Consider the following 23,416-nt stretch of genomic DNA (forward strand, 5'->3'; position numbering starts at 1 on the left):
CAACCAATCAGAGCAATGAAATAATTGATGTTTTACCAAATCCTGTCAGAACTACGGCAAACATCTTTCTTATCAACAAAAGCTTTAGGGGTTTTGTTTGTGGTTGTTGTTTGTTCTTCTTTTAGATAAAATATACCATCCACTTTGTTTAATAGCCCACTGATATCATAGCATATTCAACAGAAACAGTTCCACATAGTGACAGCCATGTATGTTGTTGACGAAAATACCTCAATGGCAATAAGGTCGAGCTCCTGTACAGTAAATATAAGATAAACGGTTGTGATGCCGTCAGGGATCAATGTGAGCATTGTGTTTAAACAAAAAAAAGCAGATTTGTCTGGTAGGCAGAAGACCATGTGATATGGTTGAAAATCTGAAAAAGACCGGAAAATAAAAACTATCAGAGTTGTAAATGTCATTCAATGACATTGTGTCCTTAATTAAAGAGGCCTTTCCAAGACCAACGTGTCCACTTATTTTCAGCCATACTAGTGGCATGGCTTTAGGGTGTCGGTCCAGCATTTTGGTTTAGACTGAGATATCTCAGCAACTGTTGGATTGGATGGATTGACATGGAATTCAGTTCAGTGCATTGCTTTATGACTAAATACCTGAAAACTAATGATATCCCCATCATTCTCAGGGGCCTGTCCACACGAATACGCGGCCTCACCAAATATGATGTCATTTTGAAAAAAATCTCCGTAAACATGGCGTCGTTTCCAGAAATATCTGCGTCCACACGGATTCACTGAAACAACCCAAAATGCTGTAGTACATATGCCAGGCCTGTATGTGGCGCTGTGACGCCGCCAAACCAATACACTAAAACCGGAAGAGAAGCCATGGAGCATGCGCTGTTTATAAACAAGTAGTAGTAGTCCGCCATTGTTGTTGTTGTTATGACGCGTCTAGCGGCGGCGGCTGAGGTTAAAGGCTAGAGAGGTGGGGCCAATACGTCATCGTTTTGGAAAAATACATTATCGCTGTCCTGACGACTCTGCGTTTTCAGATTTTCCCACTCTGGGACCCGTTTTAAAAATATACCATTTTCACACCCCGAAAACGCCATATCCGTCTGGACGCGAGGCCGATAAAGTATTTATCCGGATTCGAGAAAAACGTATTCGTGAGGACAGGCCCTCAGTTCTTCGGAATGGAATTGATAAGAGTTTACTGATACCAATTCTTTATCAATTCCCTTATTAATTCCTGATCAGTTTTCTGCATGAGAATATGAAGGCCTAGATAGGTTCTGAATATCAATGCAACTGGTTTATTATCTTCAAGTGTGAACCTATCGTGACATCACCCATTGGTTTGTGAAGTACCGTTGAAGCCTCGCGTTTGCCATTAGGGTTGTCGCCACCTCAGCTACCCCCTCCTGACAAGTACCCAGAAGCTCTGACCATTAAATATACTGTCAATGGTTGGAACACAGTGTAGAAACATAATATACATAGTATAGTGAAAGTAGTTTGAATTTCTTTATGAAATGAAGCCATGACTGTTTCTTCCTCTCCACCATCACTCCTTATTTTTGTATAAGTTTCCAGCAGCGCAGACACAAGTTTGACTTCATGCTGGCATTGATAAAAGGAACTGACAAGCTTGGAGGCATACAGTTCTGATGGATTGGACAATCTGGACAATTTGATTCCCATCCCTAGTTGTACTTTGTATTTAGTGTTAAATAATAATATTTGAACGCTAACATGCTACACTAATATGTGTCTGCATTTAGCCCACTTTTTAATACAATAATAGCAGAGCTCTTAGCATGGCTCTTATTGTGGTAAATAAAAATTACTCAAATGATTCCATCTGTGAATTTGAGAAGCTCTGCAGTAGAACACAACTGGTTGTGTGACGCTTTCATATGATGAATACAAAGATCCTGAAGTCATACTACATTGTTCACTTAGTGACAGGGAAAGCTGTGAAAATTACAGCATTCTAATGCTTGCGGACTCACACAAGACCTGTTGTAATTACATGGTTTAGCACTAATGTATATGGAACATACAATTACTGATCTGTGTAAAATGTGACAACCTAGGATTTACCTGTGACCAGCAGTGTTACTTGCAAATTTTAAAATGTCATGCTGATGCTGCATTGTCAACTGTCTCTAACCAGTCTGCAGTGTTGGCCAGAGCGGCACTCAACATCGCTCGACTGCTGTAGGTGGTCCACCACTTGGCAGCAGATAAAAAGTCTTTTTTTTTCTTTTTTACTTCCCCTGCAGTCTGAGATTAATTAAAATGCATGTAAGCCATGCCTCTTTCTCTTCATAATTTATCCATTACCCAAGATACTCAATAATAATAATAATCCTGCTTTAAAGGGTGTTACTTTGAAAAATTCATAGTAGATTAATTAAATGTCTGTTTGCATCTTATTTCAAAGCCCAAGGCGCTCTTGTGCACTTTGGCCGAACCCAAGATTCCTAATAATAAGAATTAATTTCAGCCTCTGTATTGGCATTCATTATATGTGTCCAAATGTGGATATACTGGATGTGCTCAAATATGTATATATATATATATATATATATATATATATATATATATATATATACTTGAGTTTTGTTTATATGTGGGTGGGTGTCCTTGTTTGAAGTTGGGATCTACCCCACTATTAAAGCAACAAACAACCTCCATATGGGGGACGTGCTGATGGGGAAAAAAGGAAAGTTGTGTTTAACAAAGTCGGGCTCTTTAGATCTTTTGGTTGTGTGTAATGACTGGGGTGAGTTAAAAAACGTAGAAGAAAGGCAGACAGAGAGCTCGAGTTTAAAACAGCGACATCGCAATCTCTCCACACTTTTTCTGCAGTCAGTTGAGATTACGGCCACCACAGCCCACAGTGCATAAACAGCTTAACTTTAATGTCTGGATAAGCTTCTGACAATAGTCCCTTTGTCGAGAGAAATACAAGCTGCATATTCACAATAGCCTTTTGCCCATGACCAAAAATACAATCATATGAAGCTCCAAAGCTGCAGGTGACAGAGGCAGCAGCTTACCACAGACAAATAAAAGTGAGTGACCCGTTGGGGCGCTTTGCGTGCAGGCTGTGGTAGTGAGTGGTAAGGGCACAGAGTCTTTGCTGTAGCAGCTGCAAGTCTCAGCACTTTGAGTCCATGTAGCAGTGGAGGACTGACGGGGAGGCCGCCCGAGCCCCATCGGGCTGTTTGTTAGTGTAAGGCATCTGCTTTGTTTGTCAGAGAGATGCCCCTGGCACTGCACCCGCCTTCTCCACCACCAACACAACTCTGTGCAGCATGGCAGCAGGTCACCTCTGCAGGGCCTACAGCATCCAACTACACACTGAGATACAGGGAGAGGAGGAGAGTCAGAGGGAGAGAGAGAGTAAATGTTCACACTACAGCTCCTAGTGTCTTTATTCTATCCATAGATACGATGTGTGTTGAAGGTTTCTTAATTAATATGAAGAGCAGAAACCTGTATGCAGTCACATCTTTCTATTTTAGTCTGATCAGCGATCAGCATTGATGACAAACTGGAACCAAATTCCAAAACTATATTTTTGAAAACATGCTTCTGTGTATGAAAATAAACTCCAGATGTAAGGCATGTATGTCAAATATGAATCATAGGAACAACCAGTGTCAAGTAACTAACTGACACCTAATCAAAATAACTTTAATGTATTTTTACATTAAATACAATACAATACAAATGACTATGAATGCGCAGAAAACTATCACCAAGGCTGCAGTTAAACTCCACAGAGAGTTTTATTGTCTTTTAGCTCTCTGTTTTGATTTTACTACCCGCAATTTTAGTCTAGAATATAAGAATATTTGTTTTCAGTGCATACATAGACATTTATCATGTTCTGTCCCACTCATTACCTAATCCAATATAAAGACATAAAGAATGCACCATGCGTATGCAGTCAAAACTAATTTGTATGTGTGTCAATCAATCAATGTGTCGTTGTCATTGTGAGTCATTAGCAAGCGTCATTGGTTCTTTCTGACAGAAATTGACTGTCAGTATGCTAACAGTAAACAAAAAAACACCCTATCTGTCTTTGGTTTGTCCATTCAGGGCTACTGTAGCAACATGGCAGACTCCACTTCTTTTTATAGTTTTTATATTTGGTGTGAAATGGATACACATTTTTACAACTGGAGAATGTAAGAATCACTTTAGGCCTACAACAATGATGAATGTAAATGTTAACTTCATTTCCATATCATTTTTTGTCAAAGCCACAGGGAGCCGCTGGAGAGGGGCTAAAGAGCTGCATGTGGCTCCGGAGCTGAGGTTGCCTACCCCCGCACTAGTCTGACTGTTCTCATCAACATTGTTTCAAGAGAACAAGAGAAAAAGCTCCAGTAATCCCACTGTACACTACCTGTCCAATGCCAAACAACAGACACGCAACGTTAGCAGTTAGCTGATGAACATGAGTGGATATATAGTGGAAATGGACATTGGAAAGCTGACAGTGTGTGGGAATACAACACATTCTTACAAAAGCATTAGACCAAAACTGGTGAGACATGTTTCTTATTTTTACTTTGAGCAGTTGCTGTCGGATTATACTGGTATCAAGAATGCCTCATGTCCCAGAATAAAGTAGCAATAAACTGTCTTACTTAAAAAAAAATTGATACAAGCAGTAATTGATATTGGAGCATGACGGCGTGCAGTTTGAACACAGGTTGGTGTTGATGAGGAGAGGACATTACAGAGAGAGGGGGACTCTGGGAGTGAGAGCTACAGTGAGACGACACACTGGAGGATTATATTGATCGGAGGCTGATTGAGCTCCAGATTGGCTGATCTGATTTATTGACCGTGCACATCATCAGTGGCAGTGATTATGAGCCGAGTGTGCATAGCCGCGCCGATCTCCGAGAGCTCTGACGCCACATCTTGCCGGACGTCTGGCGGTTGTATATTCAGAGAATGGAACCGCTAGGCCGCATGTCAGAAAACGGACGTCTATCTGGCATCCCGGGGACGTGCGGGGCATACCAAAGGCCTGAACCTGAGCCTTTCGCTGGAGGATTGAGAAAACTTCAGCGTCGTTCACGCTCTGCTGACTTTCTGTCTGCTTTCTCAAGAGTTGCTCTGTGATTGAGCGTGGCTGAAAGGGGAAAGTGCGTGCATGTCCGGGCCAACAGGAAACATGAAAATCTCAGTCTGTGCTGAGAGCCGTGTTCATGTTCCTCACCCGATACTCTTGATCTGCTGCGCAGTGATTTCAGCCATTCCTCTATCTGTCAGCCTGTCCCCTCCTCACTTACACATACCTGCTTACACATGTCCAACTCTGACTGAGGAAGCATATGTTTATTTTTCCCCAAATCCTTGCATCCAAACATAAAGATCCGTTTTGTTTTACACTATCTAAAGTGTAAAACAGTGGGAAAGAGATACCTCATTAAAAGTTTTTTTTTTTTTTTTTTAAAGAAACACCCCCTGCAGTTAAATTTGCAAATCAATGCTAATTGTCTTCTCAAGGTAAACACTAAATGATGCTAAAATAAGCATGGTGTGACAGCGGAGGGATTTAATCTTCACTGGTGGGGGGAAATCTGTATGGTTTCCCAAAATAAAGCAATGCTTGAGGCGGCAATGGAAGGATTCATTCAGGAGGGACACACAAGCTGTGTGACATGTGGAAGACTTGAGATGACTTTGTTTTATAGGCTAAGCTTACACTTGAATTCCCCCAGTAATTTACACGGGACAAACAATTAACAGGTCTGCATGCTCAGGTCTGTGACAGCAGGGCTGCACTGTGAATAGAATTACACCTGACTGTCTCACATCAGCCTGTGTGAAGTGAATTGAATCTACCATCCACTGTTTAGATCTTGGTGCTGGTTAACTCTAGATTTGAACCGGATGAAGGATTTTAGTCATCGGACGTCTGGATCTTAAGTTATCAGAGAAACAAGCTGAGCTAACGTTAGCAGCAGCTCGGCTCGCAGCCCCTTCGGGACGTCCTTTGTCTGTCCAACAGCCTGGGACAAACAGTGATTTTTAAGGTGGAACTGCTTTATTCAGTGTGTTTAGTGGTTTTAATCAGCGGGTCTGTTTGTGCTGGAGAGGAGGAGACCTCTGTGGATAACTGGGCTCCCGGTAGAAACCTCCTGAACCATGAACACTGAAGGAATCCTAACCGGGAGAAGCTGACTGCAATGGAATTATAACAACGCCACGTCATAACTTCATCACTTTTGTTATTGTTTAGATGTGAGAGACCCCTTAGTGTCAGAAATTATATATTGTACATTTAAGGTACGGTAAGCCTGTTGCTGTGATCTTTCAGCAGGTATACATGTCATTGTGGCAGTCATTGGCAGTCGACCTATTTTGTTTAGTATGATTTATGTTGGATAAGGAGTCTTACCGAGTTATCCTTCATTGTGTCTGTGACTTTCATGTCATCACCCTTTCCCCAAAAACATGAAATGACTTCAGATTCAAATTCCAAAATTAAGAAGAAGAAAAAAAGCGTGAGAAACTTAGAAATATTGGTGTATCATGTCAAATGTGTCATACAAGACTGGAAGCTCTTGCTAACGTTTTGCATCACTGAGAACTCTTTATTGTTTGTTTGAACTGCTTGTCTCTGAACTCTCCCTTCATCCGTTTCATCACCTGTCAGAGAGCCGACACATTAAAAGGAACACGGCTACTCCACTATTGTGTTAAATTACACTGAAGTCGAGGAGCCTGTCACAGCACGCAGTCAACTCCATCACCACCAAGACTGAAGTCGATGTATGTGTTCAAAGGACGCTCAAACATAGCGACAGAGCCCGGAAGCTGGATCTGCTTTGCTGGAGCGTCCTTGAGCAAAGTTCTGCCACCCCTGCAGCTCCAAGGGTGCTGCTGTGAGAGCGACCCTGACCTCTGACCTCCCTGCAGAAGGGGAGAGAGAGTTTCCCTACAGGGATCAATAAATTATCACATCACTCTGCATCTAACAGGCTTAACAGGCAATTGCTTTGACTTTATCTGCCTGTACGCCTCCTGACCTTGTGCCAATTACGCTTTGTTTTCATTGCAGTTGACAGCTGGTCTTGTCTCCTTTGGGTAGCATCTGTGTCATTATCAGGGGACCAAGACATAGCACTGATGATGAATGGTTAAAATACATGAATGAGCAAACAGAAGACCCATCAAATAACAAACCACCAGGGGAAAATATGCCCAAGACCAATTCAGCCCATACCGGAGTATTTGAATTATCACTTTGAGCAAACAAGGCAAGCACATGCAAGATAACACCACATGAAATGAGCTCAACTGCTACATGAACTTCATTTTAGAGCAATACCAATGCAAATGAATACACATAATATATACAGAGATTCAGTGGCATAATATCAACCTGGCCACTGGCAGCACATCCCCATAAGTGCCAATAATTCATGCTCATCACAAATTGAATCTGAACAGCAAGTTATCACAGCAGTGAAGTTAAACGGAGAAATAGCCAATATTGAAGCCGTAGCTAGCTTACTGGCATTACCAAGCAAACATAATTATGACTCAAAATCAGGCAAAGGCCCTTGAAAGAGTGGTCGCAGGAACACGGGAAAACTGGGCTTCTGTCCTCGAATCTGAACAAATGGCTAATTGACCTCTCATCTGGAACCTCGGTTAACTTTCTCCGTTCCTGGTCTTAGATGTGCTAGCATCGTCTAGATATGTATATATAGGGTGACCAGACGTCCTAGATTTTCGGGGACAGTCCCCGATTTGGCCGACCTGTCCGAAAATGTCCCCGATTTGAATGGCTGAGAAAAAAAGTTGCATATGGATGCACACTCCAGTTATTATGGTTAAACCATAGGGTTAAACCAGTTTAACTAACGTGCTGACGTTACGTGCGCGGTAAATGGCTTGTGTCGACCGGCTGGTCTCTTTTTGTTTGCTTTTTTTTTTTTATAAAACACACGCGCGCTGCTCCCACTGTGCTGCGGCACATCCACGCCACAACAGCAGAGCGCTCCTCTGCTCGTCTGTGCAGCTGCAGGTGAGTGACGGGGGAGCCAGCTGGAGAGCGCCTCCTTCTTTATTTTATTTTAGGGGCCCCGTCCTTACAGGGGGACGCACGCGTTGCAGGTTGCACTCAGAGTTTGTTCTGACTTTCTATCACAAGGAGTGCACAGTGTAAGTGTAAATCCTCTCATGTAATGCTTTGCTGTGAAATATGGCTGAAGTCACGAGTGGAAGTGTGCACGTGTTGACAAGCTCCAATGAGTTGATTGACATAGCTAAAAAAAAACAAAAACAAAAAAAAAACTATAAATAATAATAATAATAAGAAGAAGAATCAGAGTCAAATCAGAATCCAAGTTCTTCATATTGGTTAACAGTTTGGAAGGGTTAAGGGTAACTTCTTATTGGCTACTAATTTGCTTTGTCAAAATACATTAACATGTTATTGCCCCTGTTATTCATTTCATTACGATAACGATTAACGATTTTGACCACCACGCTAAAAATGTCCCCGATTTTCATTTCGGAAATCTGGTCAACTTATGTATATATATACATATATGTGTGTGTATATGTATATATGTATATGTGTGTATACTGTATATGTATATATATTTGTATATATGTGTGTGTATATGTATATGTTAGTCACATCTTAAGTCAGCCAATGTTAGCAAAACCTTAGCTAACTAGCTAGCTAATCTATTTTAATTAGCTAAGTTAACATTTTGCTAACATTAGCTATCAGATGGAACTAGACAATTAATGTAAATGGGCTAGCTCGTTATCAAGGGGTTTCCTCTATTGCAAAACACTAGCTAAATAGCCAGCGAAAAATTGATGAAGATTAGTTAGCTAGTGAGCGTTTTGCTAACATTAGCTAACTTAAGATGTGACTCTATATATGTCTCTTTTATCTTTCAAACATCTTCAAAATGTTGTTGTCTTTTTAACACAGATTAGCCTAGCACATATCATATCTTAGTACAGCAAAGGAGAAAGCTGTTCTGACCAAGGCTTGTTCAACTGTTATTATGAGTAAACAGGGGAAGGATTGACAACTAGCTGAGATGTGCAGCACACCGCGATTATTTGGTCCATAATAAAGACGTCCAACATGAGAAGCTTGGACAGTGGGTCAGCTGGAGAAGCAAACTGCATTGAGCCTGATCATCAGAGTCAAAGTAATAAGTATAAGGTTAAGATTTCTGTGAATATGATTGGATCTTACTAGCCACACAGCTTGCCAATCATTGTGGAGCATATTATAAACAGGAGATTCCAATCATCCAGTACAAGCTCTGTCTGAACCAATGCTATATGCTTCATTAAGTGGACCTTGAGTCAAGGTTATTTTGGTGAACTACTATTTCCAGGGTCAAGGATGAGTTTCCATACTCAAGAAAATACATCCCATATGACTGGAAGGATCACTGTTGTCTTGTTTCCACCCTGCTGTACTTTGTTTTTAGAGATGTCACCAAGACCTCAGCTGTTACTGAAGTGATCTTATATCTGACAGAAATCCTAACCAAAAGTCCAAAAAGCATGACCCAAGTTTTCATAACCTGGAATTATGCTTTAAAAACAAGAATACAGATCCGCCATGAGCAAGCTTCTATCTCCCCCACTCCCTCTGTCTGTCTGTCTGTGTGTGTGTGTGTGTGTGTGTGTGTGGAGCATTTTTTTCAGGCCACTCTGGGAAGAGAGGTTTCATTAGGGACATTTCATCCCAGTGATATCACAAACTCCTTGACCCCCTTGACCCTGCAATCTCCCACACAGGCTCAAAGCAAACCGACGCACACAAAAAAAGCTCCAAAACTGGAATGGATAAAGTTCAAGGCAGGTTTACTGAAGGTCAGAAAGCTTTTAGATGAGATTCTATGTATGTCACCATTACATTGTGTTTATTTCTTAAGTTTTTACTTGGCTTGACTCTGATTCGTTGCTATTCCAAATTTGAGGAAATCAAAACAGAACGCAGGACTTCTCTTCTGCTGTAAAAGTGTTGTCTGTGGTTCAGCTGGCATTTATTTCAGAATTTCATGAGGCTCAAATTCAGCCTGGGGACAAAACCTCCTTATTATGTCGTCCCACACACATACGCTCTCACACAGCGATGTTTAAACGATTGGGGGAAAACAATAGGCGCGGAGAAAAGGCGAAGTTTTTCTGTTGTCACCAAAGGGACTAACTGCAGTGTTTGATTTCAGCCTGATAGGCGATCCTCCTGAGGCGCGCAATTAATATTTAACTTGATAGGCTGGAGAGGCAAGCTTTGAGCAAAGTGAGGACACATAACAATAGAAGCAATTTAAACGTGCAAAACGAAACTATTGAAAACTGCAGATCATAAGTCATCTATGGGCGATTGAAAGGGCCAGTGTGCTGGGCCGCCGACTCAACATTCAATTAAAAATGTGCCATTTTATCCCCTCTCCCATATCTATTGCTCTTTGTGAAGCAGCCATGTTCATATCCATTACTCATACGTGAAGTCAGGGTGAGTGCACACCGCCTCAGTATTGAGCATTCTCCGGCTGCCAGATTCAATCAGGGAACTTATATTATTTGCAAATAAGTGTAACGCCTGTAATTCCCCTTTAATTGATTATTCATCCTTCGCCGACCTCCGACCCCTTCTTTCCTTTCAACTTCTCCTGAATGAAATCCAACCATCTCCTCCAAATTATTCTTGGAAGCTCCCCTGGAGAGTGTGACATTTTGCCCTTTCCATGCCCAGTCATATCTGGAAGTAAACATTCCAGTGAATGAAGGACGCTGCATTCCAGCGTTCAGGTTTCACCCAAGCAGAGCTTCAAAAAAATCTGCACATATGTACACAAAACATGTGCAGTGTCGTGTTTGAGGTTTTTTTTAAAGTTTTTTTTTTTCCCTTTTATTGCCTTAATTTGATAGTGACAGCTGAAGATAGACAGGAAAGGGGGGTAGAGAGAGAGAGGATTACACGCAGATAGTTTTGGTTTCATTTGCCCAGGTTTTTTGATATCTGTCTTTCCAATACAATGCAGATGAAATGGATGGAATCTAGTTTGTGGTGGTCACAACCTTGAAAAATAACATTTAAAGAACCAGTTTGAGGATTTAGTGGCATCTAGCGACTATCTGAATACAGCTCAGCCTTCTAAGTGTGTAGGAGAAACTACGGTAGCTCTGAAACTCGTGAAAAATACAGAAGGCCATATCTAGAGTCAGTGTTTGGTTTGCCCATTCTGAGCTACTGTAGAAACATGCCGGTTCAACATGGCGACCCGCTCCCCCTGTAGATAAAAAGATAAAAACAGCTCATTGTAAGGTAACGAAAACACAATGATTGTTATTTTCAAGTGATTATACACTAATGAAAACATACCTATGAATATTATATTCCATTTCTGCCAGTAGCTCCTCCTAAATATTATGCACTGGACTTTTAAAGCAAGCCAATGTAATTTTTGTAAATAAAAACAATACATTTTTCCTGAAAATGAAAAGTTCAAGTATTGTACTTACAGTACTGGGTCTGGTATGACCAGTAGCTTGTGGTGGCTAATGTTACATTTGCAAACTTCAGACTTAAGTTCTACATTTAGCCTCTAACTATACTAACCTTAAAAACAGTATGTGTGACAAAATAGATTTTAGTTAGTGGTCCACATAATAGCTTTTTCAGAGCTTTCAACCCCACCTTACATGAGGACACCTGTGCTATCCCTTTACTGAAGACTGAGATGCGTTTGAGGGCTTAAAAATACCACCACTGAATTAAGATTTCTTTTGTCACAAATCTTTGACCACAAAAAGTATCCCCACTACTCCAAGGAATCCACTCTACATGCTATTATGAGACCCTATTACTGGAAAGGCATGTTGTTGTTTTTTGTTTTTTTTGTATGTAATGCTGTGACCAAATTTAGTAAAATCAATTATAGTAGGCCTACTAGAGATATTTGTTTCTCTCATTTGAGTAAATTGGCCCTTTGAGTAAAGGTAGGAATATCACAAAATACATTATGTAGCTAACAGAGTAAAAGAAAGTGCCTCAAAATTCTTCTCAGTTGCAACCTCTGTTAAATTTGAGATCTTTTTAATTTTAAAATATCAACAGATCTGTGTCAGAACTGTAAATTACACTAAGCAGCAAAGTGACTGTAGGTTTAGTATGCAGAGAGCCTACTGACTAGTTCAATCTGTAGAAAGAAAAGGCCATTACACACAGCAGATGTTTTGAGGACATTTTGAGAACTCTTTTTCCAGAAGAATTTAATGGGGGGTGGTGGGGTTGTCGAAATGAGCAGATTAGATGCTGTCACTCTATCTCTGATTTTTGCAACTAATTTGCAATTGTGGTACTGGGTCAATATTTGCATTGGCTGATATATTCTTCTCCCTTCTCCTTCCCTCTTTGTTAAACTGTCAGAAGCTGACGTCTTTGTCAGGGATGTTCCTGAATGGCGGCGGGGTCCGCCTTTGCCTCTCACTCCGGCAGGCTGCGTTAAAGGCGGTCTGAGATATAATTGCAGAGAACTTAAAAAGTTGTCATCAGCTTCAGTAGAGATAATTGGTATAGGCGGTTCCAAAAGAGGCATTATCTTGTCATTTGTGCTGAGCAGTGTTACCATTTTAGTTCTCCAAATGGTCACATACGTGGATGTATTTACACTACAAGGAAAGTCCATTTCAGCACCTTTCCTATAAATTATTTCTTCCTCCAGGAGGGCTATATATATTTTTTACAGTGTTTTAAAATTCATAGGCTTTTACTGAACGCAGGAATTATGGCTTTGTGATGGATTCCACCTTTATCTATTGTGACTCTTTACGTGTCCAAGACCATAAACATTTTTCCAGCCGTTGTGTGCATTTGAACTGTCAGCTACCAACCCTGCTCATGCCTCCCCACTATATTTCTATTCCTGCAGCTCTAAAAATATCCAGGGGCCATCAGATCCTCGGCCCCCCTCAAAGAGCTGCTGCCGTAGCACGGAGAGAGGTCCACAAAACTCGCCATTAGATAGCTTTGAGGAAGACAGATGACCTGCGCTAGGCGGCGCTGAGTGTGTGCGAGCAGGGGTGGGGCTCTGGGCATGAAGATATCCGACTATCAAGGAGCCATTTGGAAGAGGCTGTCACCGAGAAGGAGCGCAATTCCCCGACAGATAGGCTAAGGAGTGGGGGGGGCATTAGTGTGAAAAGCAGGCAGGGCAGCTTTGGGGTTGTTGGAGGGGAGTGCCTCTCAAATGGAACACCAGGGACGATTAATACATGACCAGAGGCATGGGGTGCTTGGCGGGGGGTTTGGAGGGCCGGGGTCATGAGGGGGAGTTAATGCTGCTTATCAGGATCACAGGGAGGCTTTGGGAGGCTGGGATGAGGCCAATTTAACACATGGGGACACACACTCAACACTGGAATCAACCGGAGATAGGCTAGATTAATGATTTGTCTATTTGTTTGTCCCATTATAGAGCCAAAGTCCTGACTGTAACTCTTCCTGGGATTTACTGGATGTATTCTGATTTAACGAGTTTCTACTACTGACGCTGATATTAGAATTTGAGCTCTTACTGATTTGAACTTAAAGTATAAATAAATGCTTGTTCCCCCTTTTGAAGCCGAAAAAGGTTCACACCCCTCCACCCCACATTTTTTTGTAAAAAAGTAATGAACAGAATCCAAATTTAATTTTAGTGAAATAAAGGTCAGCCATATAGCATCAGCAAACTCTTGTTTGTTTATTTTCAGTACATAAATTATATTCATTTAACTTTTAACACAAATTACTGTTGAGCAGTTTTATAGAAAGGCTGGACTTTAATAATTTGTGGTATTACAAATTATAAATCAGGCCTATTGACATGGTTGCACCCCTGAAAACATGCAGAGAATGGGCCCTCCCCAAATCTGCTTTACTCATACCACACATGGTCTTTTTCTCTATGTAACTGATTATTGCTAGCCTCCCTCCTAGCGACTTGGCCCCAGTATGCTTTCCCCTTTTTCCCCCCATATGGTCGGCCCTACTAGAATTATGAGGTTCTTTCTGTGATTTGCATAGTTGTAAGACATTTACATTGTTTGCAAAACTAATATGTGATGAAGTTCTCTTGCATTTGTAAAAACGAAATGCAGGGACCCTAAATTAAGTGTAAATGTAATAGGGTAAGGGTTAAAATCTTATCAAAGTTTAAAATGGGTTTCTCCAGCAAATTAAGAGGATGATTATTAAGATCTATTTTCTTATTTGGTCTTTTAGACCAACTGGGCTATTCTTCCAAGAGTCCTCAAACACACACAAAAATAATAATATATATGTAGTAGACACTTACTGCAATTATCCGCTATGGTACAGCACACAAATACTATCAACATTAAAATAACAGAATACAACAGTTTAAATTCCACCCAGCAGGACGCCCACCTAATATACAATGAAATATGTCATCATTACATTTCTATTGTCCCATATACAATAACTTTAATATAAAACTATTTGCTGCCATTTCTCCAGGGAGAATCATCTAATACTGAAAACTCATTACAAAAAAGGAATGATTTTATTTTTGAAAGACAGTTTACAAATGCAAAATACATAAATATGAGAATGTTATGAGATATTTGGGAACAGGCAGCAGTTCAGCAAAATGAAATAAAAAACTAAATTATTTGCTCACATCAAAATTCACTTCATAAAGTTTCACTACAACTACTACAGTCATAATAATGCCAAAACAGAAAAATATTTTCATCTTTAACTCCTTGCTCTACTTGTTTTTCTATATGCTAATGTGCTTTTCTCTGGCTCGGTAGTGAGCAAGTTCAAACAAGATAAGAAATCATTCTCAATTTATTTAGTAGTTGTTTGAAACATTCTCATTAAAGATATTTTAGATAAAACCATCCATTCTGAGGTTTCAATACCACTGAACCTTATCAAATGTGAAGGTTTTGAAAGGTCGAGGTTTTTCAAATTATAACCTTTGATTCAGTGGAATTTCAAGAACATTTTTGATATTTTCGACATGATAGTCTACCTTCTACTGGACATATTTCTTGGTAGCCATTAAGACAGTTTAAGAATATTTATTTACTTATTTATTGACAGTTGAACATATAAAGTCTGTACAGTATGTATGGTTGATGTGACAGTGATCCCCTAAACATTGTAAATATTACTTTAAATGTTATTGCGTGGATGTACAAATTACACCACACCACAGTGTAGTGGCTTATTTGCCTTTTTTTCCTTTGTTTTTTACGAATTAGTGTATATGGCCCAGACATGTGACTCAAATGATTTGGTCCAAGCCTCAAGCAAGTCCCAAGTCATTTTTTCTTTGGCAAGTCAAGTAAGGTCACAGGTTATGTCAAGTCGAGTCCTTACTTAAGGCAGGTCAAGACACTTTTTTGTGTTGCAGTGCCAGCATTAAGTGTTTTTTGTTCCTATTTTCTGTCCATTTGCTAGTCATCAAAGCACTGACTCGAGTTGACTCAAGTCCAAGTCAAACTTCAATGTTAACTTGACAAAATTACGTGATAAATCCTTGTAATTCTAAGGACACAAATCAGTGTGTTTTTGAATGACCTTCTTCTAGGAAACTGAACCTGAAATTTCGGATTCTCTCTCTGTGGGGCTTCGTTAACACCAGTTGGGTCTGGAACTGAGACGACCGGCGCTGGGTAGTGAGGAATTTTTGGAACACAGCGGCCCACAGATGCTCCCCAAAGAGCCGGATAAGCTCCTCTATCACAGAAGACATAAGCACCCACTTCAGTCTTCCTGTACTTGAAGAGGAGAATGCAAATGAGCGGGCTGTTCTCTGTAAATAAACAAGAGCTGCATAAACCCTCCCAATTCAGCAAAGGAAACTCACCTCAGCTGCCTAATGAGCTGGCTAATTTGTCTCAGATTCAGTTTTACGAGACGCAGCCGTGTTTGTGTTTATCTGATAGTGCTTGTTTGGATAGGGAAGGGGGGGAACGGGGGAGAGTGTTGAGGAGGCTGATCATCATTCTGCACACCAGCTGGAGACCAGTAGGAGCTGGACAAACCTCCCTTCTCCTCGTCCTCCCTCTCAGCACAGTTGCCCAACTGCGAGCCGTATATCCGCCAGCTCTCCGCCGATGTGGAAGGCAGTCATTACGAGAACAAGTGATTTCTCTTTCAGCCCGGTTCATGGGTCAATTGCTCTCTCCCTTTCTATTTCATGGCAGAGTTGGTGGGATTGAAGCTCTCCTCTAACCTGAGCTCCCCATTCCCACGCATTCTTTGGGGCTATTGAATCCTCCGGAGCCTCACAGTTTGCACTTGTGCTTTTGCAGCATTGTGTTTTACTTTATTGATCCTAACGAGGCGGCGATTTGTGTCATCTGAACAGGCCAGGCGCCCTGTTTGTCCAGATTTATGGGCCCTGCCTCCAGTGAAAATCCCTTCCCAGTAAAAATCTTTAACACCCCTCGCTGTCCTCTTATTGAATAACTGTCAGCTGTCTTTTGATGACAGAGTTTAGGGCTTTACTCCTTTCTGGTGCCGCAGAGGTCTCATCACACACAGCCTCAATAAAGGCAAATACATAACTGGCCGTGAAAAAGTACGACCCCCTGTCTATATTTTGGTGTGTATGCAGTCAATATGACAAAGCATAATACTCATTTAATGAGGGCTGGGGCCGCCCAGTGTCCCAGGGTTTGTCGTCTCTCTCAGGAAGTCCAAACTAACATTTTTACGGCCAGTATCTTTCAAACAACAGATGTTTTTCTCCATTTTTATATGGAGGATTTTATGGTGTTTCTGCTCTATTTGATTTGAAACTACAGAAACAGAAACAAAAACAAGAGATAAAAATGATCTAAGAGATACACTTGATGTAAATAAAACGAAGGTGGTGCGTTTTAGAAACCCATAAATGTTAATAATTAGGGCTATTCTGTATTTTCTGTACCGTACAAAGCAGTAAAAGTACAATCATTAACTGATGGTTTTGATAGAATTTGTAGATTATAATCGAGTTGCTGCAGTAAGAATTAAGCTAAGGAAGGTCTTGGTTCTACAATAGTAAAGTAAAATTCACGGGTGGTCTCCCGTTTAAAAGCTTCACAAGTTGGATCATTTAGTTCTGGCTGTTCTTCCCATGGAGGCATTAAAGAGTACTCTACTGATTTATAGTCCAGAGGGGGGGCCTGGGATGGTACTGGCCATCGCTGAAATCTGATTGGCCACATCCATTATCCTTACCTCTTCTACTCCACACTGTCTTGCAGGGGCTATAGCGGGCTCCATTTTAAAGCTAGAGTGAAACTAGATGATCTCATGTGAAGCTAGAAACCCCAATGCATCCATTGGTACAAACAATAACAAATTGTGCTGATGGATAACTGGCATGGCCATTTTCAAAGGGATCCCTTAACCTCTGACCTCAAGATATCTGAATGAAATAAGGTTCTGTGGATACCCAGAAGTCACCCCTTTGCAGACATGCCTACTTTATGCTAATCCCATGCATTTTTTTCATGCTGTATAAATCTGTTACTTCTGCCTAGTGTGTAATTCAGGGCCCCACTTGTCCCATCCCAGTCAAAAATCGCCCCTGGTCATAGATCAGCTGTTTGGGTCGGAGTTACAATGCCACAGCTTGGACAAACACAAACTGCAAATGCACTTGCATCTTGCAATTCTTTAGAAATGTGATGTTTGATTTCAGTCTTGTATCAAGAACAGCAGCTCTGCAGCGTAATACGGCAGTTGTGCGGTTGGTGCCAAACCATAAGGCTGTGTGACGGCAAAGTATAGCGGCAAAAAGATTGTTAATGTATACTTTACACTTAAAGGACACATAGGATATAGTGGCATCTACCAGTAAAGTTGCAGATTGCAACCAAGTGAATACAGCTCAGTCCAAGCATGTAGAACAAACAACAGTGTAACACAACGTACATTTTTCTGAAGCTCCCACCCACAGCAGTGTATTGCTTTGCTTACTGTTTGCTTCTTCAAACTGAGGGTACGCTGACCTCTGTCTACTGTGTATGCTGACTATGAATATGTACCTCATACAACTCTGCTTCAAAAAGCCTTAACTATGCGCACCTGGTTAGCTCAGTTGGTAGAGCTGGCGTCCCATGTACCGAGGTTGTGTCCTTGCTGCGGCGGCTCACAGTTCGAATCCCTCTGCCCCCCTTTCCTGTCAGCTGTCACTATCAAGTAAAGGCAATAAAAGCCCCCAAAAAATACTTTAAAAAAAAAGCCTGAACTATGCCTTTAACAAATGAATAACCTGTATCATCATACTAAGAAGTTAAACCTGCAATAACGGATTTTTTCACAGGCAGCGGACACAAGTTGTGAACACTGACATAACATAGCACCTGTTAAGTTACACAAATCTGTACGTTTTTCACATTTATTTTAAACAGTGGGGTCAGGTCATATGAGCTCCTCATGAATGTGAATGTGTTCCCAACATTGATAGTATAGCAGGCTGTGTAACTGACCAAGACTGTTGACTTGTGTGTACAATACTCAGCAACAGCACAGGGAAGTCAAGAGACAAAACCGCATTAGGTCACAACAAAGGAATACTGGCCAGAAACACCAGCATTTTAACAACACAAGACTTTGTAGTATATCAGACTGTGTGAAGGCTTGTCTGTGTTTCAGATGCTACTACTCATAACATTTCAATATGTCTCATCATTTATCAACAGGACTTACCCACAAAATGATTCCCTTAAGTCCTGATACAGAACTGTCTGTCAGTGAGTGATGGCTGTTTTTCAAGAAGAGCCTTATATCCTGCATTTAATGTAAAGGCAAGTTCTTTATTATCCTTGTTATTAAACTCCTAAGACCCAAGCTGTCACTTTACTCCTCTCATTTTTTCAATCCATTCATATCTTAAGCATATATTGTGAAGCTGTATATATATATGTAATATATTGGCTGTATGGAAAATATGAATTGTTTGTGTGGTTCAAAAGGGTTTTTTCTTTTCTGGTTAAATGTCCAGTGTGTAGGATTTAGTGGCATCTAACAGTGTAGTTGCAGATTGCATCTCCATTGCTTCACTCTCCACTTCCAAAGAGGAAATACGATGCCCATGAAATGCACAAAAAATGCAGACACTCCTGTCTCTAGCCAGTGTTTGGTTTGCCTGTTCTGGACTACTGTAGAAACATGTCAGACTCCACAGAAGGCGACCTGCGGCATCTGTAGATAAAAATGACAAATTTTAAGGCAGTGGTTCCCCACTAGGGGTCGCCAAAGCTTCATTGTGGGTTGCGAGGCCTTCTTGATTTCAAGGGGTGTAGGCCTATATCTCAGAATTTGGTTCGCTTCTGTAAAGAAAAATAAATGTAAAGTAAGTGATCTAATAGAACAATGGCCAAGTGTCAGAGAAAAGAAAATACGGAATTTGTCAGTTAAGAAGCCTAAGTCTGTATGACTGTTAAAATATAAACAATACATAATACAGAGACAGTGTGCGAGTTTGATGTTTGCTTGTGGATCCAATGCTCTTTCTACTATAAGATGTGTGTTAGCAGTTAATTCCAATCTATACATAAGTGGCATCCAAACACACAGTATAAGTACATGGTTGCATCCTCGCCAACATTTCTACAGCCACTGTCGTTCAAACAGCAGATGTTTCTTTTCGGCGGTACATGGAGAGTTTTATGGTCTTTCTATTGATTATGATCAGGAACAACAGGAATAAATAAGAATAATGCTGTTAGAGATACATTGAATGTGGAAAAAATCAAAAAAAACCAACAATATCAAGTGTATCTGATTTATTTATTTCCTCCACTATTACACACAGTTAGAGAATAGATATTTACTGATGATTCTGACAGAATTTATGGATTATAATCAAGCTGTGGAGAGAGAATGCAAACTAAAGTACTGGCTCTATTTTAGCTACAAGTCAAATCCACAAGTGGTCTTCCATTTGAAAGCTTCTGTAAAGGGACTTTTTGGTCCCAGTTGTTCTTACAGATGCTGCTGCAGTGTGCAGCTACAAGAGTTACTGCTGCCTTGATGTTGTCTTTAACCAGGAATACAAGGGAATATTATTGCAGCACCAGCAGCAGCTTTGCATGGGTTCCCTTAGCTGTAAAATCCTACAAATCACATGTTCCATGAAAGATCTTTCTTTAGGCATATCCATTTGTCTCAACTTATCAGAATCAACAGGACAAAATGATTTGAAAAGCTATCACAGGAAAGAATAAATCAGAGGCAAACAAGAAATATATAGCAGGTCTTAACATCATATCCTGCAATTAGCTCTATATGTGATATATTGAAGGATTCAATCACTGTCCTTAAACAGTAGTCAGGTGCACATTTTTCTTGGGGTAATTCCTCCTGTCCATACTGAACATTTAAAGATCCCTTCATAATGTGCTTCCAATTACAAGAATCTGGAACTCCTCATTCTGCACAACAGTATCTTCCCATGTTTATTTGAAGCTAATTTGAGGCTTCAGCAGTGTGCATCTTCCAAGTGCAAGTTACAAGGTCTTTGTTTCCCTGGACAGTGTGTCTGTGCTGAGCTACGCTGGAAGGATAGTAACACAAAGAGGGAATTTAAGACTGTAACTTTGGAAAATTGTGACATGCTGGAGCCTCATATTAACATCAGATAAAGTTAAGAATAAATGTTTTCCCCTTTTACGCCCATTGCAAACAGGAAGTGATCTTTTAATGTTCAGTATGAACAGGAGGAATCATTACAGCAAGAAAACCCTGTTCTAATGAGCATGAGCACCTCACTATTTGTTGAAGACAGACTTGAGAAAATGTGAACATGTGCTAAAAGTTGTGTTTTTATATGTTTATTTTGTCATTTAATTTGGTAAATAATGAATTCTGTCTTTTATTGGATTTATTATAATTGACATTTTGTACATTAAAAGAAACTTTCAACCACAGAGGTTTACAGAAGCTAAAGAAAGTCAGCAAAGCTGTGACAGTAAAAGCAGAAATATAAAGGCCAGAAAAAACAAGGGCAGTGTATCACACCACCCACTCTGTAGTGAGGATTTTAAAACAGCTGAAGTTATGAGTCCAGAGCACTCCTCTAAATTTGTTGATTATTTGGGGGCTCATATTTGATCTATTAAGTTAACTGTTATATTTCCCGATATGAAGGTCTGTGTGCTGGTCCAAAGCTGTCTCCACACTACCATAGCTGAAATTATAGAGGAGGAGAAATACAAACTTTTACAGTGCTGGGTATCAACCTACATTTGTAGGACCAACCAAAATGTGTTTCCATATCGAGTATCTTTCTTGGATATTCCTTACATCTGGAAACTTTTCCAAATTCAGACTATATTTAATTTCTATTATTTTTGAATGCAAAACTTTTTTATTCTACACCAAAGCATTGAAAAATGTGACATATTTTTGTAAAAACAAAAAGGTAATGTTAATGTTTACATGTTTGTATTTCCCATAATAAGGTAATGTACAGGTTGAGTCTAAACATATCGGAATCAGACGATAATGTGCCTGTTTAAATTAAAGAATATAAACACCCCCTAGGTTACTAAACCCCCAGATACCTAGAAAAAATACCAATAACAAGACCTCAGTGTTAGAAAGAGCCCTGCATAACCCAGTCTTACTCCCAAGTCCTCAAATACTGACACTTTGTCAGTGGCCCTCTGCTTCAAAATGTGGCACTGCAGGCAGTGGCGGACTGGCCATCGGGAGCACCGGTGGCCAGGCCGCTGAACTGGCCCGCTCAGCGATTGCTGATGGTCAGGACCAAAGGTTCGGTTCGGGTCGCGCTTGATTTTGAAATAAACAATCCGTCTGCGGCTCATTAGGGTATCTGCCTCACTGAAGCTCACACAGACTGAGCAGCAACGTTGGGCACAAACACACCCCCTACTCTCTTCAGACACACACACACACACACACACACACACACACACACACACACACACCAAGTTGCGCCCCCGCCCCCCTCACCTGTAGTTCTACATGCTTGAAAAATGGAGCCAGATCGACAGCCCAAGAGGAAAGGTGGAGCAGAGAGGGAGAGGCTTAAAAAGCTAACAGCACTGGCCACAGATCAGCGAAGTGCTGTAAAATAACTGACATGTTTGTCAGTAAGGGAGCTGGTCAGACATTAAAGGGACACTTCACCCATTTGCATTAAGCTTTGTATCATTACAACCCCAGTCATATTTTTGAATGGTCGTGCATCATTCCCTCACTTTCCCTGAGAGGGGAGAAATAAGGATTTTAGTGTTGCACTTCCTGTTTCCAATGATGTTAAAAATCGTCATTTTGCATCATTGGAAGCAGGAAGTCTCATATCTCTGTAGAGGGGGTGAGACTACAAACACTACTTCCTCATTTTTTTTTCACTCATGCTACAGACCTATTACAGATCAGTGGGTGGGACTTCACCTGCAGAAACTAAAAAATAACCCCATCTTGTTTGGAAGCTAAGCGGAGGCGCTGTGGAGTCAGACGTTACGACTATGGTACTCAATGTAATATGGAAGACATTTCTAAAGTGTGATGGTCGAATCAGATGTTCGTGGCTACCTTTATGAGCCGCAATATAGCGAAGAGCAGCTGAGGCTGAACAGGAGGCGACCAGCCTGTCGCGGACGAGGGGCCCGGACTGGCTCGAGCTGGGGTGGACTGCTGGTGCCTGTGCTCTCGCTGTGCACCTACGGACACACGGACGTCTGACTGTAAAGTGAGTGTTTCTATTTTCTGTCGTATAACAACGTGGCATGTATGTACACAATTTGTTCAAGCATTGTCACAAAGTTATTCCCGGTTAATACGTAACGTCAGCCAACTGAACTAACGTTAACTTCTTTACTGCACAAACAGCTTGCAGTTGCATTGCTAACTACTGTGGCATGCTAAACACAAAGACCATGCATCGCTAACTGTGTGCTCAATGTCTTGTAGACAATATCGCCTAACAGCCTTTCTGGAATGGGTCCTGCAAGGCGAGAGATTGGGTCGAGGCCATCGTGTCGTTTTACCCGCTTATGCGGTGCAGGCTATCCGACAGAAATATCCAGCTCCAGATGGCCAGTACTGCGGCACCAAGGAGTTGAGGACGCTCAGGAGGAACTATAACTGTCAATGTTAACATATTTATTTTTGTTGTTGTTGATATATTTCTGTAAATAAATGGTTTACATTCACGTTGTTGTAGTCCTTGATAGTGTTAGTGGGAGCGGCTTGCGGAGCTGTGTATTGTGGGAGTTGTTGTCTTTAATACAAATGCGCACTAAAGTCACTTTCTGTCTTTTCTCGGTCAAATAGGCACCAAATCCCCCAATACCAAAGTATGTTACATTTCGACTACATATATAACCCACTTTCAATAAATATTAATGTTTCCACGGGTGAAATGCTCCTTTAAACA

The 23,416-nt window shown here is 40.8% G+C and overlaps 1 long non-coding RNA gene across 1 annotated transcript; it reads left to right on the forward strand.

The window, feature by feature from the left end:
* Positions 1–22,662: 22,662 nt before the first annotated feature.
* On the forward strand, positions 22,663–23,192 carry LOC127368798 (uncharacterized). Its single transcript, XR_007885877.1, has 2 exons — positions 22,663–22,729; positions 22,951–23,192. It is a non-coding gene; the product is annotated as an uncharacterized LOC127368798 (long non-coding RNA).
* Positions 23,193–23,416: the final 224 nt, after the last annotated feature.

This window comes from Dicentrarchus labrax, unplaced genomic scaffold (genome assembly GCF_905237075.1).
Source record: "Dicentrarchus labrax unplaced genomic scaffold, dlabrax2021, whole genome shotgun sequence".
Lineage (NCBI taxonomy): Eukaryota > Metazoa > Chordata > Actinopteri > Moronidae > Dicentrarchus > Dicentrarchus labrax.